Source organism: Nilaparvata lugens, chromosome 13, assembly GCF_014356525.2.
Source record: "Nilaparvata lugens isolate BPH chromosome 13, ASM1435652v1, whole genome shotgun sequence".
Classification (NCBI taxonomy): Eukaryota; Metazoa; Arthropoda; class Insecta; order Hemiptera; family Delphacidae; genus Nilaparvata; species Nilaparvata lugens.
In genome coordinates, this window is record NC_052516.1 from 7,162,775 (window position 1) to 7,178,711 (window position 15,937).

Below are 15,937 nucleotides of genomic sequence, written 5' to 3' on the forward strand. Positions count from 1 at the left end.
TTTTGTTAACAATGCAGATTTGGACGATTAATATGATCAGAAGAAAATTGATTCATTGGTGAAAGTGGTTGATATAATCAATGCTTGGAAATATAATGATATTGATATTGATCTATTGAAATGTCACTGCATCTATATGGTTGGTAAAGTGTTTGTACTGTATCTCGTAACCATCCCACTATCATACACTGTTGCTCTGATCAATTTTGAAAATAATCAATACATTTTAGATTGTTGGTTCATGGAAAATTATTCAAAGATTGCAAATCGGAATTGATGAATAGAGTACTAACAATTCGAGTGGTTATAATCAATATTTAATTACATTTAAAAAACAATTTATTGAATAACAATATCAATGACGATTGGGTTGATCTTCTATAGTGAGGTCCACGTTACAATGGCAGTGTTTGATTAACAATGGTATTGCTATCCTTGTCCATCATTCAACAAAGCGGATAGCGATATTTCCTTCTCGCCTTGCCAGATCGTTTTTAACAATGTAGAATTAATCAACAAAATATTCAACTTGATTATGAAATTATTGAAAAATATAATTTCTTGCTTGATAAAATATAATATAATATTTTAAACGAGAATGAACACTTTTTGTGTAGTTGAGAATAAGTTGATATTTTGGTAATTATTCATATTAAATAAAAAGACTAAGAAATTGTCAAAAACCACTGATTTATTGACAGTAAGAAAGACCGGTTTAGAGTGAACAGTTTATATTACATCAATAAACTTGTATCAGCTACCGTCTATAGAAGACATTGACAAGACAGAGGATAGTTCTCCTATCTTTCTCCACTGCCATTATAACGTGGACCTCACTATAGAATGCTGATTCAAGGTTGAGGTATTGAATTGTGACAAAATTGTTTAGAATTGGTCTACTGATTATGTTAACTGAGTAATATTTTGTGGATGATATCAATTCAATGTTCTGATTTGAGTACAAATATTGGTGAGAATAAGATGATGATGATTATTCGAATCTCATTGAACTGCTGTGTGGAATTGGTTGAATACAATTCAATATTGATGTATCAACTTTTGTGAAAATGTTGAACTTTGATACAACATATAGATACGGGTAATCGGTGGCATAGTAATATTTCAGTGTTATCTTGTAACAGTGTTAACAAATTATATAATAATAATAATTTATACTCTCTGTCCAAATCAAGACAGATCTTGAATAATGTATTATATTTGTAACATCTATCATGTATATAGTGAGGTCCACGTTATAATGGCAGTATTTGATTAACATTGGTGTTGCTATCCTTGTCCATTATTCGACAAAGCAGATAGCGATATCCTTTTCTAGCTCCTTAACGTTCCAGATCGTTTTTAACAATGTAACTATAACAGAATATTCAATCCCAATTTACTATGAAAATGTATTATTCAATCATTGAAAAATATATCTTCTTGACGATTGTTTTTAAACAAGAATGAACAATTAATATTACATCAGATAAACCGGTATCAGCTATCCTGTGGCAGTGGCAAGGCAGAGAATCGGCAACGTTGTTCTCCTAACTTTCTCCACTGCCATTATAACGTGGACATCACTGTAATGCAGACAGGTAGATGTCAATCTTACTATATAAGGCTTCCTTAGTACTGTGACTGTAAATTATCCTGTTTGATATTATTGTGCAGGAAAATTTGGGAAGAATTTTTTCCTTGGAAAGAAGTAATTATTTTTTTGATCTGTTATTAAACATATTATATGGTAATTTAACAAAATCATACCCTTAAACAAAGCTATATACAGAGGTTGTTTGGAAATTTAATAGACAGTACGGTACCGTTATAATCGGGAAATACTGTGTTCAATTATAATTTGAACATTATATTTTTTCTATGATTTTTTTAATCAATTTTTCTTCTATAGTGTGATTTATTCTAAGGCCCGGTTGCCCAAAAGCCGGTTAATATTCAACCGTGATTAATTCCATGAGAACCAATCAGAGAAGGCCTTTTTGATAAGACGGCTTCTCTGATTGGTTCTCGTTGAATTAATCACAATTGAAATTTAACCGGCTTTTGTGCAACCGGCACTTAATGTTGATAATTTTGAACCAACCTCACTGTGGATATTTTATGTTTTATAAATATTTAATCAATTCCATGAGAACCAATCAGAGAAGGCCTTTTTGATAAGACGTCTTCTCTGATTGGTTCTCGTTGAATTAATCACAATTGAAATTTAACCAGCTTTTGTGCAACCGGCACTTAATGTTGATAATTTTGAGCCAACCTCACTGTGGATATTTTATTTTTTATTGATATTTGAACTCTTCAGAGTATTTGACAGAATAATTCCATTTGCAATTTTGTTAAATCGATTACCGTATTATTATTTCATATAAGATTATTCATTCCATATATTTAGTTTGATATCTCACTGATACCTGTTATATCAATATTAACTATAATAAATATCAATATTGGTTGTGTTGGATATTATGAATGTGGAACTACATTTCTAGTTTTCAAGCCCTGGTTTCCAATGTATTTATCCTCTACTGGGAAGAAAAAGAAAAACATTGGCTCATATGAGAGTCTTCACACAGAGGGGACTGTAAGCGTGTGAAAACTTCAATATAAAACAATGGGTTCTAATTTAAATTGCGTGAACACTCTCATAAGAAACAATGATATTTTTTCATTTAAAGTATGTGAACACCTTCATAAGAAACAATGATAGGTATTCTTTTTTCCACTAAAAACAGAAATCAAAATAGATCAATCTCCGTCTTATATCTTGATATATTTCAATAATTATTCATGACTTTACACAAATAATCACAATGATAGGGAGTGAAACAATTATTGCTTTAACCAAAAACAGTTCAGAATGATTTTTAAATAATTCAAAATTTTATCCTTCAAGATCACTTCATCTTCTCAGTTTTTATATCATTGCATTCTGTACATAAATCAAATTTGGTGCTTTTATGTTTTTTCATCATATATACTTCTTGTTATTGTCCGATTTGTTATCAATGAACTTAAATAGAAATATATTGAAATTATGTCTTCCCAGCTATTTGAAAAATAAATGTTTTTAGAATTGTTATTCACGAATTAAGGTTCTGTTCTTAAACGTCTTCCCATGTAATTTCAGCCTTCCATCGAAACAAATAGCTTTCATCTGTTGAAGAATTTTGTTTACTGAATGTGAAATTGTTCACTTTGTTATCAATTCTAAATGGTTATAAATTCAAATTATGTTTCTTTTGGGTTCTGAAAAAACTCTCAAGACAACATCAATCCAATAATTTTGAATTTTTAGTTCAGGAAATTTGTGTCATCTAGTAATTATCAATTTATTTTATTGGTTCTTGGATTCATTGAAAGATTCTGAGGCTGTTCCACATTAAATATTATTATTATTTTATTGGTTCAATGATAGAAAATTATTATTTAAAATAATTTGGGGAGAATCAACAGGCACAGCCCAAAACTGTTCCTCCCCCGAATTTTGACTCATAAAATAGTCCAGAAAATAGGTTATGTTTTCTTCATTTTATAAAATTTTGTCTAATTTTCTCACCAAACAATTGAAACAATTACTTTTGAATTCAGAAAAACTACCATATTGCTCATTTTCTGATCAAATAAACTCGATTCTCTCAATTTTATTTATGAGTTACAATGATAATCATGAAGATAATTATTTGTATCTATGTTGCAAAGTCTACTAAAACATCTTTCCTCGGTTACCGAACTTTTGTAAATATTTCTGAACGAGTGAAACTTCTAGAATAATATTATTTATTTAATCAACCTCTCCACAACCGATGCTTAGAACCCACATCAATGAATACATATGTATGTTAGCTAAAGAAAGCTTTAATGAATTTATAGTATAAATATATAAGATATATTATTGTAAAATGTAATGGAATGAAGACTTTAATGTGTACAGAGTATAAGTATATTATTGAGGTTCACGTCAAATTGTCAGTGTATATTGAATTGGGGAGCTTTAATGCTATTTATGAGTAATACTGACAACAGTTTGAACTGAATTTCAATGATAATTAAGAATGTATATTGTTTGTTTACTAAAAAGTAGTCCATAAATTATTACTATATATTATAGTGTATGTATATTAAGTTTTGTGGATTAAATCATATCGGTGTTTTATCTTTATCAGAGATAGTACAAGTTATAATTAATCTTTAATGGATTCTTCCATCCAAGTAGTCGTAATAACAATGTCAAGCAATGGCTCAAAATAAAGACTGTCATCAAATTCATTGCTGTTGACATTTTTTTGATTAATTTTTAAAATAAAATATTGTGATATCACATTTTTATGTTTGGAATCTTTTTAGAACACACTGCTCTTGTAGACTGTATCCTCTTTGTAATTAGAAATTATTTTGTATTGTCGTTGATACCAGTTATGCTCTATAGCTGTGAAACATGGTTTCATGGGATTCTATTTTCCTGTATTATATTCTTGTGATTTTAATTCATTCATGTTTGTTTTGAGTGGAACCGCATTTTAATCCGATTTTGAACTTTGATCACTGGTTAATCAGTATTTTAATTTGGATTTGTATTTAAATGGTCTATCAGTATTCAAACCTAAATTGGTATTTAGTAGGTTCGTCAGTATTTAACCTCAATTTGAACCGAGTTTCACAGCTATCACGACTGGGAATTATTACAAAAATATGTTTTTCATAAATGCATAATGTTGTTGATAAATAAATAAACAATCAAAAGTAATTTTTATTCACTTATTAATAGTATTTCATTAATTTGAAGGAAATTACGAGGGTGGTTTGGAAAATGAAGAGAATTTAACCATAAAATACAATTGTTAATTTTTTATTCAATAACACTTTTATTTAATTTAATTGTATTCAATTGATTAATTTTTTATTCAAAAGCTCGTGTACAAATTATCACGCACAATCCTTTGTTTACAACTTTCCCTGTAAAAAATTGTATTTTTCACCTATTCTGAAATTTACTTGGGTATAATTTGCTGTATATTCACCTTCCACCCTCAAATTCTCCATTAAATTCAATTTCTATTACAATTTTCTAAGTTGACTTACTCAGATTTTCTACAAATTCCATACAAATTTTTGATTTGAATTTTTTTTCAACTTCATCTATATTATTGGTCAAAAGTATTTTCAATTCTTATTATTGCCAAATGATGTGTTTAATTACTTTTTATTGGTTTAAAAACATGTAGATTGATTAGTTTTTAAGTGACTCATTAAATGAAGACTGCCATCCAACCTTATCAGCTTTTTTTATTTAATTGTTTAATTAAGATTAACTAATCAATCTTATACAGTCCCTAGTAATAACGATATAATCATGTTATTCACGTGCGTTATTGTATTATTAATGGCATTTAAAGTTACCTAATGATATTAAGTATTATTTTAGTATATCAGCATACTTGTTTCTTGTATATCACTTCTGAAATATATTGTGCCAAAACGTTGAGGAATTAAATAAGTTCTGGGTAGATTTCTATAGTGCAGTATTACACTCTTAGATGCGAGAATATTTATTTAATTTAATTCCATTATTTGTATTAACTAGCAATTTGTAGCGGTTGCCATAAATTGAGTATTTCAATAATTGTATAAATGTTTTTTGTCTAATTTTGTATTTTTATTAAAATGCCTTATTTGATTGAGTTTTGTGTTTTGAGTTTTCTTTTTCATTCGGAGTTTCCAGACAATCACTGATGTTGAATTTTCTTATTTAGTCTCAATTTTATTCAATTTAAATTTGAATTTATGTTTTCAAAATTTTTACTTTCAGTATTCTTTGATTTCTAGATTAGATTACCAAAAGTACAAGTGTATAGATTTTCGCCATTATATCATCAACAGAACTTTAACTGCATTTCTTGAGTGGGATTTTTACAAAAAATATCTTGTTCATTACTTGAGTACAAAGTCTTATTTTTAACATAATTATGATAACAAAATTCTCAATAAGTTACTATTTATAGAGAGCACAAATCTTCTTATTATTGAAAAATATCGCAACAAGAAATCCCTAGAAATATTACATTTATAGAGGGTTTCTCACTGATGAAGATTTCAAATATTTTCCTTCAACAGTTGAATAAATCTGACTAGTCGTTTTATAACTATTATTTCCTTGGCATAAATAATATTATTAAATAGATAGGAAAATGACTTAACAGTTAAAGATTGACTGGTTAACAGTTGATGATTTCAACTAATAACTTGTAAAACATAAAAAGTATTGAATATAATAATTAGAAAGCTGACTTAACAGTTGACGATTGACTAAGTTGTTTCGTTAAATAAAATAACTGTTTTTTAACAGTTGACAACTTCAACTATCAACTTGTATGCTTCTATAAATTGAATTAAATCTATATTTTCAATTAGATGAACTTTTATAAAGCTTTCTAACTTCATAGCTGAATCCAGATTCTGTTCAGTAGTGTATAATTTTCGAAGATATCCTTTGACTGATTCCTGATCCTCTGATTTGATTCAATAAAAATCATTCTTCTTCTAGAATTCTAGAAAAATTCTAGAATATATCTGTCTAACAATGTTAACTGATTCACTGTAAGATTTAAGGTAAAATTAAGAGAGAGTTTAAACTATAAATAAATACTATATATTATATACATTCTAATATGGACAAGTCTTATAAGACAACAATGATTCTTCGATATTTATTAATTAATTACTGTTAATGCATTCAATGATATTAATGTATTTTTCATATGTTCGTTGTTGAAACACTGATACCATGGTAAATAAATAAATAAATATTATGTAACATGATGAAAAGTATAATCTGTACATTATTCACCTCAAGTATCCTATTTCAGTTTTACGATTCGGCAGGGCAGAAAGCTCTCCGATTGGTTGATTATCAGCTGATTCCCGATCTCTCAGCCAATCAGAGAGCTTCCTGATCTACTAACTCATTTGTAAACGTATGAAGAAATGCTTGGTCCAAAGTGTATACATTTATTGAACTCCTCTGTATATTATTGTTACATAACCAAGTCTGTCTCATAGATGAGTAATGTAGCTTGAGAAATTGTGTCATAACATTTTTATGACGTCGGGAACTAACATTCCTTAAGACTATTTTGCTGCCATAAACTTATCACGCTCCTATGAGACTGGCAACAGGTTTTCTCTTTAATCAAATAAGTCGGTAGTGAGTTCACAGTTTTTACTTTCCTTGCCCTATTACCATAAGTAAGGGAAGTATATTGCTTTCCGAAGAAAAGGTACTTCAATTTAAAAATTTCTATACGTTTCAAGGTCCCTTGAGTCCAAAAAAGTGGTTTCTGGGTAATGGTCTGTATGTGTGTGTATGAGTGTATGTGTGTCTTTGGACACGATATCTCATCTCCCAATTAACGGAATGACTTGAAATTTGAAACTTAAGATCCTTACACTATAAGGATCCGACACGAACAATTTCGATCAAATGCAATTCAAGATGGCGGCTAAAATGGTGAAAATGTTGTCAAAAACATGGTTTTTCGCGATTTTATCGAAAACGGCTTCAACGATTTTTATCAAATTTATACATAAAATAGTCATTGATAAGCTCTGTCAACTGCCACAAGTCCCATATCTGTAAAAATTCCAGGAGCTCCGCCCCGTCCATGCAAAGATTGATTTCAGATTACCAATTATCAGGTTCCAGATACAATTTATAAACAAACAAATTCAAGTGGAAAAGATTCAGCATGAAAATCTTTACAATCTATGTTTTGTAATATTTTCACTTTGAATAATTGAAAATATGATTATTCAATTGCAAACTGTTGATTCTATTAAATGATTCACTATGAAAAGATAGCAGACCTCATGTGTCTCCAGCGTTATTGGCCTGTCACCAGCAGCTGGCTCAGATCTTTGAATAGTAGACTTGAGATGCACGTGAACACTAGCGTCAGGTGATCAATTTTCATAACGGCAAGGAAAGTTGTGTGAGTGCGCCACACCAGATTTTTTAAACTATTCTGTACAGCGAGATCACTATTTAAGCTATTTGATGACTCAATCTATAGTGAGACATATATTTTGAGCTGTGAGCATTCTTCATGAATAATTTTAATGCTTATGGATTGACCTGAGGCTCACTCTATGGCTGTTTTCTAATAAAACTACCATATTGACTACTTTGATAGTATGCAGTTATCCTTCTGCATTAATTGAATAGGATTACTCAGTAAGAACTACATTAGCCAGTTATATAGTTGAAACTCATATCTGTAGCTCGAATTATTTGAAAATTATATCTATAGTTTAAATCAGAACTAGTACAGACTGCAGACTAGCCAGTTATCTATTTCAATTGCTTGCAAGTATTGGAGATTGGAACTCAAGGTCACCTGTAGTCGTTCAATTCAGTTGTAAATCATGTTATTCATCTGGATTATGCGTCTGAAATAAGCCTACAGTAAAGCTTGACTAATATCCATGTGGAAGGGAAAAACAATTACAGAGAAAATGATTTAAATTCCATTCCATTGTGAACCTTTTATAGCAATAACTTGAGAGAAGATTGAAGATCCTGATAGAACTGTCCAATTTTTCAACTCTTTGGTATTTTATGAGTTTCAAGCTTTGAATGACTATCAACAAATTCAGGTTCAAAATTGTACAGAATACCTTCATTTCAAATGAATAATTCTAGACTACATATAGTAAATTCATTAGGGTGGAGCTGGAGACACCTCTACAGGGTTCTTGACCACAGCCTTCTCTATAGTGAGGTGCACGTTATAATGGCAGTATTTGATTAAAGAATGATGTTGCTATCATTTGATAAAGCAGATAGAGGTAAGTTATCCTCTCTTCTAGCTCCGCAACGTTGCCAGATCGTGGAATATATCTACTGTCGACAAAGAGTGTGTGTATATATATTATTAGAAGTCCTCTGTAATATAATAGAGAAGAGATAGCATAAGAATAAGATATCCCATGGTATAGGTCATATTTTTGTTCCAAATTTCAAGCCGATTGCTTTCGACTACTGTCTATTATTATTGATTTGGCCGGGTAAGAGTGTGAGAACGGCACAGTATGAGAGACTACCAGCGTCACATAGCTTCACCAAAGACAACTACCAGGACTATTGGCTTGTGTAAACAGTGAAATTTGGAACATGAACGCCCTACATTAAACCTCCTATTTGAGAATAAACAGTTAGTATTACATCAATAAACCTATATCAGCTACAGTCTATAAGTTCAACATTGAAAATTGGAACATAAACGACTTCTAATATGGGATATCTTCTTATGCTATCTTCTCTCTATGGTAATATGCACAAGAATATATTAATCGTCTATATACGCGGGTAATAAATAATAGACGAGCAATCTTATTCGAATCAACATCACTCTAAAATATAATTGATTATTTTAAACGAGAATAAACAGTTAATATTACATCAATAAACCTGTATCAACTACCGTCTATAGAAGGCATCGACAAGACAGAAGATCGGCAATCTTTTCTCCTATCAAGATTTTCTCCTATCTCTCTCCACTGTCATTATAGCGTGGACCTCACTAAAGGACTATCGGCTTGAGTTTAACATTGAAAATTGGAACATAAACGCCCTATATTATGTGATATCTACTTATGCTATCTTTCCTCTATGGTAATATGCACAAGAATATATTGATCGTCTGTCTATATACACGCGGGTAATAAATAATAGACGAGCAAGCTCATTCGAATCAACATCACTTTAACGGCAGGTGATCTCTCTAGATCTAGTTTTTAGAAAAAAAACCTTCATCTACGATGAGGGGGTTTGATAATACAAATTTTGTGTGAGGGTATAGAAGAACTGGAAAAGGGGTGGGGTTGAATCACGATCACTTGTTTCCGGTCCATTTTACTTCCGGTCTCTTCATTAATATATTATGAGGCACTATATCTATAGACATCTATGTGTATAGATACTTCCAGTCTCCTCATTAAAATATTATGAGGCACTATATCTATAGATATCGATGTGTATAGATATAGATAGTGTAGTAATAATAATATATGGTGCAATCGGTTATTTATGTATAGTTATAGAGAAGGTGTAATCAGGTTTTTGCGCCTGAATAAGTTTAGTACTGTATGTTTGCGTGAAAAGGTGTTACTGTTATACTTATAGCACTATAAATATAGGAATATTAATATAGTTACAGCACATACTATGGCAATATTAGTATGGTTACAGCTAAAACTATAGCACTGTATAAATATAGCAATATTACTATGGTTATAGCCCATGGACCGTTAGAAATTAGCACGCCTACAAATACTATATAGTAGGCTACTATATAGGCTACAAGCTAATGACCTGAGTGAATACTGTTTTATAATGCATTGTAGTTCTAGGACCGGTTGCACAACAGCCGGTTAAATTTTAACCGTGATTATTCCACGAGAACCAATCAGAGAAGCCGTCTTTTCTGATTGGCTCTCCTGAAATAAATGAAGGTTAAAATTTAACCGGCTGTTGTGCAACCGGTAGGCTACTTTGTCTCTTGACTAAAGAAAATTGAGAAAATTAATAGGAAAAGGAGAAGGATGAGGAGATGATGAAGAATAAGTAGTAGTAACAGTAGAAGAAGAAGAAGAGAAGAAGAAGAAGAAGAAGAAGAAGAAGAAGAAGAAAGGAGAAGAAGAAGAAGAAGAAGAAGAAGAAGAAGAGAAGAAGAAGAAGAAGAAGAAGAAGAAGAAGAAGAAGAAGAAGAAGAAGAAGAAAACATGAGAAGAAGAAAAAGAAGAAGAAGAAAACATGAGAAGAAGAAAAAGAAGAAGAAGAAAACAGGAGGAGAAGAAGAAGAAGAAGAAGAGGAAGAAGAGGAGGAAGAAGTAGGACTTGAATCAAAAATTCAGTAGAAATCATAACAAGTATTTAGGCTTTGGAATTCGGGAGCTTATGGTAAGTGTCCCATTTCTCCGAAATTTCTGAATTACGAAGGAATTTATCATATTCATCTAATAGAAAATTTTATTCTCTACAAAAAATGTTATATCAAACATTGGTCTCGAACGCACCGTTCAAAAGATATATTCAAGAAATTAAAAGTACTACCAATTTCCATGAAGTGACATCTGACTTCCATCCAACTCAATAAGTACAGCCAAAGCTATCATATTATTATTTTCTAGCTGTCAGCCAATAAAGCTAGACATTGCTTCATATTTTCTCAAATTCTATCTTTAAAAGCTATTTTATCGAAAAATCTCCAGAGACATAACTTGTAGACAATGAAACGGTAAAAAGATCATGTCGTGATGACATATTTTTCCGTTACTATCAAGACAAAGCCATAAATAAGCAAAAAATAGAGAGGTTTGGCTTTCTCAGTTGAGAAAGTGTATAATTAAAGCAGTAATATAATCTTTGATTTATATGTATCTGATGATGTTCTCAAATGACTCTATAGATAATTCAATTCTCTATAAAATCTTACAAATAAAATTTTCCCTACAATCCACCGTTTAGAAGTTAAGTTATAGATCAAAATGGCATAAAGTACAATTTTTCATACTTTGAGATTTAACTCATCTTACCTCAAAATGATCCAGTTTTGAAATATTACAGAAGGCCTCGCTCGCCCATTCTAGCGGATTTAATGAGAACTAACGTTTATTCAAAAGCAGTACTTTGACACAGTTTCTGTAACAGGCACAGTTTTCTTATCTAGTTATCTTGAATTAAGCTGTTTTAAAGAGTATTACTGGAAGAGATTTTAAGAATATAAAACAGTCTATCAATTCACAAGACTTTCACGCTATTTAATGCGACTGAAAGTTAAAATCATTATTTTAATTGAGTATTTAGTTTTGGGTAGGTAAGTTGGCTGTTTATTTTTATAGATTTCGACTCTATTATTCAACAAATCATACCTGTTTACTATCTCAAATCATAGAGAATTTTATTCTCGACAATTTTTGTAAACATTTAGAGTAAATAATTGAAAACAAAGTCACAATATGAAGAAAACTGAAGCGCTGTAACATTGTTGTTGCAGTCTAGTTACAAATTCTACCGCTAGATGTCATAAGCGACCCCTTCAGCAATCGCCTGCTTTCAAGAAGCCTGACACATCATTCTGTATTTCAGCTGTCATGATCATTTTCTAAATAGCAAGTCTATCAAGTAGATTTTTCATTATAACTTTTGAATGGTTGTGTGTAGCAAAATTTGATAGGAGACTATTTTTGAAGATAATTTAATTTCCTAACGAATGATGTATATGATGATAGTTGAAAAAGTAATTTGGAGGCGTGAATAATTATTTGAATAAAAATATCTAGTAATAGGTATAGAAGGAATGAAGAAGCTAATCCTGGAAATGGAAGTAAGATTGGTTTGAAGAGGTGGAGGAAGAAAATGGAAAGGAAAAGAAGAAGAAAAGTAAGATGATGAAGAAGGAGAAGACAGGAGGAGGAGGAGGGGAGGAGGAGGAGGAGGAGGAAGAGGAGGAAAAGAAGAAGAAGAAGACAGGAGAAGGAGGAGGAGGAGAAGGAGGAGGAGGAGCAGGAGTGTGAGGAAGAGGAGGAGGAGAAGAAGAAGAGAAAGAGAGAAGAAGAAGATATCTAGAACAAGAACTGGGAAAAACTTCAACAAGAGAGAGAAAAGGAAGAGGAAGATAATGAAGATGATAATAAAATCAATTAACAAATAAAAACGAATTTTCATTATAAATAAAAACGAATGGATGAAAATGAGAGAAATGAGAACGTTTTGGAAGTAGCTTACCTCAAAATAAAGAGTTTCAGTTCTATAATGAGATCCACGTTACTAGTAGTTCTTTGAACAGTAGACCGCACGCAGTTTTTTCATCCACAAGAGTATTTTCATTTTTATTCATTGGCAATTACAGATCATAATATTATAATATGATTGGGATAGCATCACTAATACTAATCAAATACCATTATAACGTGGACATCACTATAGATATACACTACATTGTCTATCTCAACTGCAGACCATATAAACGTGGTACTATATATAGATCACAATATAGGGGACATGAATATGCATGTATGCATGTATATATAGCAATACACAACATATATGTATGAATGCAACACCCACCTCTTTACGACCAGGTGTATGGCGAAATTCCCCCACCATCAAGCAGAAATTTCCCTGTCTTTGAACAGAAATTCCCTGTTAAATTCCCGCTACTTCTGGAAGTATGCAGACAATTAGACAGGACAGGTCTTTGACTGTTGTATGCTGAAGAAAGGCTTGGCCCAGGTATGCTATGCTAAATAGAAAACAGCACTACATTATAAAATAGAATGCAAGGAATTGGGAAAGTAGAATAGAATAGAATAGAATGACTGCCTCCAGTTTTGACCTGGGAGAACGAAGTTAGGGCGCAGTCGGCCCTCTCTTACACTTAACCCTCTTAGAATGAATGGAGGATGAAGAATTGAGGAAGCAGAATGGAAAATGGGAAATGAAGGATGAAAATTTGTAATGGAGATTAGGAATGTTTTAAGAATCAAGAATTAGCATAGAGAAAAGTTAGCATAAGGGGATATCCCCTGGTAAAGGAAGTTGATGCTCCAAATTTCAGCCGATTTCTTGTTAACTCAAGCTAATTATATCGACTACTGTCTATTATTACTGTTTTGTTGGGGTGAGAGTGTAAGAACGGCACAGTATGAGAGACTACCAGCGTCACATAGCTTCACCAAAAATAACTACTGATCAAACATACTAAGAAATTGTCAAAAACCACAGATTTATTGATACTTAGAATCAAAATCTGTGGTTTTAGACAATTTCTTAGTATTTTTATTTAATTTGAATAATTACCACAATATCAACTTCTCAACTACACAAAAAAGGAAACATAAATACTAAAGTGAGTTATAATGACAGTATTTGACAAACTATGATGTTGCTATCCTTGTTATCATTAGACAAATCAGGTAGTACTATCCTTTTCTAGTTCCGCAACCATGCCAAATATGTTTTTGGAAATGTAGAAACATAATTATTAAGCAATTATAATTAAGAGATTGGGAGAAGAAGAATATACATGCTAAAAGACGAACTTTAAACCCTTAAAGACAACCCTTAGAGTCAAAATATTGCCAAAAGATTTCTTAGTGCGCCTCTAAAGGGCCAACTGAACATACCTACCAAATTTGAACGTTTTTGGTCCGGTAGATTTTTAGTACTGCGAGTGAGTGAGTGAGTGAGTGAGTCAGTCAGCCAGTCAGTCAGTGAGTGAGTGCCATTTCGCTTTTATATATTATATAGATAATTTGGATTCAAAATTGAACACAACTTAAGACGTGATAAACATGACCTATTATTGGACAATTTCTATCCAAATTTGGGAAAGGGACAGTTTTGGGCTTTAAGCCTGTTGTTCATTGTATTATCAATGTATAAATAAATCAATGAATAATTAGGATCATAAGAAATTTAATAGCTAAAAATGTTAGAATAAAATTATTGAAATTTCTCAATGGAAATCAAATCACATCGAAATCAAATCAAATATCCATTATAGTGAAGTCCACGTTTCAATGGCAGTGGAGAAAGATAGGAAAACAACGTTGCCGATCCTCTGTCTTGTCAATGCCTTCTATAGACGGTAGCTGATACAGGTTTATTGATGTAATTTCAACTGCTCATTCTCGTGTCAAATGAAATATAATAATTATTGATAATTTTTAACAGGAATGAACAGTCAATCAGCTACCGTCTAATGAAGGCATTACAAGGCAGAGATTCGGCAACGCTGTTCTCCTATCATACTTCACCACCATTATTACTTGGAACTCACTATAGATCAGTTTCAACCAATAATTTCTTGAATATTGTTTTCGATTCACCTTCCATGAAATGATATGATATAATATGATCATCAACAATTCTTTCACAACTGAATAAACATTATTAACTAATTGATTGATTTTTACATCACACATTTATTAAACACCTATAGTAAAGTCCACGTTATAATGGCAGTGTTTGATTAGCAATAGTAATACTATATTTGTCTATCATTCAACAAAGCGGATAGCACTATCTTTTTCTTGCTTTGCTCTGTTGCCAGATCGTCTTTTAACAATGTGGAATTGATAATAATTAACAAAATATTCCATCTTAATTATTCAATTTTTGAAAATTTTAATCTCTGGTTTAATAAAAAAAGCTTGATTATTTTAAACGAGAATATTAAATTAGGAGTTAATATTACATCAATAAACCTGTATCAGCTACCGTCTAAAGAAAGCATTGACAAGATGATCGGCAACGTTGCTCTCCTATCTTTCTCCACTACCATTATAACGTGGACCTCACTATAGATCTACATAACCATGACATCTGTAAATAGAACTTCTTAGAACATCTTATAAATAGAAGAATTTCTTTCAATCTGTCATTTTTCCAATGACTGAATCATTATGATTATTAGACCACAAAAGTAGGTCACTTGCATATATTGCATTACTGCATCTACAATAACAGTTATATTCACTTCTTTCTGTTAGAATTCCTCATAATAAAAACCAATACTTATTATTCAACTAATGCTGACTGTTCAAAGTATATCTTATATCTCACTTTATAGTGAGGTCCACGTTTCTAATGGCAGTGGAGAAAGATAGGAGAACAACGTTGCCGATCCTCTGTCTTGTCAATGCCTCCTACAGACGATAGCTGATACCGGCTCATTAATGTAATATTAACCGTTCATTCTCGTTTAAAATAATCAATAATATTTTTTTAAGCAAGAAATTATGCTTTTCGATAATTTCATAATGAATTTTCATAATTAAAATGAAATATTATGTTAATTAATTATTATTTCTACATTTTTGAAAAAAGATCCGGCAATAGAGCAAAGCGAGAAAGAGATAG

The 15,937-nt window shown here is 31.2% G+C and overlaps 1 protein-coding gene across 1 annotated transcript in view; it reads left to right on the top strand.

Moving 5' to 3' along the window:
- LOC111043678 (dual specificity protein phosphatase Mpk3) overlaps positions 1-368 on the top strand; it is a 46,590-nt gene extending 46,222 nt beyond the window's left edge. Inside the window, exon 7 of the mRNA XM_039439691.1 lies at positions 1-368. This exon is cut by the window's left edge and continues 704 nt beyond it. The gene's annotated coding sequence lies outside the window, so the exon portion shown is untranslated.
- Positions 369-15,937: the final 15,569 nt, after the last annotated feature.